Source organism: Chrysemys picta, unplaced genomic scaffold (genome assembly GCF_011386835.1).
Source record: "Chrysemys picta bellii isolate R12L10 unplaced genomic scaffold, ASM1138683v2 scaf3784, whole genome shotgun sequence".
NCBI classification, from domain to species: Eukaryota; Metazoa; Chordata; order Testudines; family Emydidae; genus Chrysemys; species Chrysemys picta.
The window spans coordinates 2836-5000 of record NW_027056485.1 but is presented as its reverse complement, the minus strand read 5'-3'; the positions used below and the strand labels follow the sequence as shown (position 1 = coordinate 5000).

At 42.6% G+C, this 2165-nt stretch overlaps 1 pseudogene; it reads left to right on the top strand.

Moving 5' to 3' along the window:
- Positions 1–362: 362 nt before the first annotated feature.
- LOC101953886 (olfactory receptor 10A4-like) lies at positions 363–1356 on the top strand (annotated as a pseudogene).
- The last annotated feature ends 809 nt before the right edge of the window (positions 1357–2165 follow it).

Sequence of the window (2165 nt, the reverse complement as noted above, 5' to 3'; positions counted from 1 at the left end):
AAGAAGAATAGAACCCCCGATGCTGGAAACTGGTATACCTCCATTGCTGGTATAAACTGATGTAGCTCATTTAGAGTCAATTCATCAGATCCCCGTCTGTTGCAAATCAGCTGTAGTTCCACTGGTGTCAAAGTGGTCGGCTCCCCAGCTGACCTATATTGGCACAGCTTGATTGACATCAATGTGGCTACACCAGCTTATGCCTCATGATGATTGGGTCCAGTTATATATTTCTATACAGAATTGCAGCAGGTTTTAGTCTGAAGCATCCCAACAGAAAGGAAACCAGTATGAATTGTTTGATTCACATCCACATGTTTAGTATTCCTCAGATTCAGTCTCTTTCTTTGCCACTCTTACAGACGATCTATTCAGAGAGTGACCCTGGAGAGAACCAGACCATCTCTGATGTATTCATCCTGGTGGGGTTTTCAAACCTTAACAAGCTGCAAATCATTCTGTTTCTGGTGCTTCTGGTCACGTACCTGGTCGCCCTGATGGGGAACCTGCTTGTTATCCTCCTTATAAAGCTAAACCCCTCACTCCACACCCCCATGTATTTCTTTCTGGTGAACCTGTCATTCTTGAAAATATGCTACACCAGCAGTGTGGTCTCTCAGCTGCTGGTTCACCTCTTGGTGGACCAAAAGACCATCACCATCGCGGGCTGCACTGCCCAGATGTACATCATCTCCATCATGGGCCTGACGTGAATGCTGCCTCTTAGCAGCCATGGCGTACGACCGCTACATCGCCATATGTCACCCCCTGCACTACAGAACTATCATGAGTGGCCAGACATGTGCACAGCTCATGGGTACTTCATGGATCATCGGCATCTCAGTGGAAGTAGTTCAGACCACTTGGATCTTCAGTCTGCCCTTCTGTGGCTCCAACCGCATCCACCACTTCTTCTGTGACATCCCACCAGTGTTGAAGATGGCATGCACGGACATATCCAAAAATATGATTATGGTCTTGACTGTGTCAGTTTTGTTCATTATGGGCCCTTTTTTGTTGATAACCCTGTCCTACATCTGCATTATCTCCACCATCCTCAAGCTGCCGACGGCAGAGGGAAGGCATAAAGCCTTCTCCACCTGCTCCTCCCATCTCAGGGTGGTGACTTTGTTCTACGGAATGGACCTTTTTACCTACCTGAGGCCCAAGTCTATCTCCACCCCAAAGAGTGATCAAATGATTTCCCTCGTGATCACAGTTGCAGCACCTGTATTAAATCCCATAATATACACTCTGAGGAACAAAGACGTGAAGGGAGCCTTTAGGAAAACAGTAGAGAGGAGCATCTTTTCACACAATCGGCGAAAACAGAGAATGAAAATTAGACTTACTTAAAACAGGGGGAATGAGGGAAATAAATATATGTTTTGTTGAATTACTGCCGATGACCCTCACTTTTTAATTGAAATGTTGCCATTTGAAAAAATTGGACTTGTAAACCTATCAGGAGAATGGGAAGAGAAACTTGTGTTACCAAAAAACCCCAAATTTTAAATATCTTCAATATCTGGAATGTCAAAGAAAAAAGAAGCTTAAAATGGAAATCCTTTCATAAAATGTTCACCTTGGTTTTTGCAAATTTTACAATTTTCACCAAAATTTTAATGATGGAAAAATCCAAACCATCTCTACAGACAACTCCATTTAGGCTTTTCCTTTTCCTGCTCTGTCGGTCCATTGCAGCATTTTAGGATTTGGGTTGGGTTGGGCTGAGTTTTTTTGGCTGTCTAATGGATTTCCCCGGTGCTCCCTGTTGCCTAATTTTAAATAATATTTCTCAGCACTTATGAACAGTTTCCTATGTAAGACTCTGATGGATCTTTCAATGCCTAACCTGATCAGATCACACAACAACTCTTGAAGCTGGCTCTTGAATTCCATGGCATTTTGCACAGGTTCAGCAGTCTATGCTAACAGATCATGGCGTATATCATAGATTCATTGATTAAAAGGCCATAAGGGACCAATGCTGATCATCTAGTCTGACATTCTGCTTAACGCAGGGCAGAGAGTTTCTTCTGGTGATTCCCGAGTCAAAGAAGCACTCTACATCAAGAAAATTGTAGATATTAGATGATTAACATTTGTTCATAATTAATGAACAGGTTATGTAAAATTCAATGGATAATGTGTTGACTAAAGAA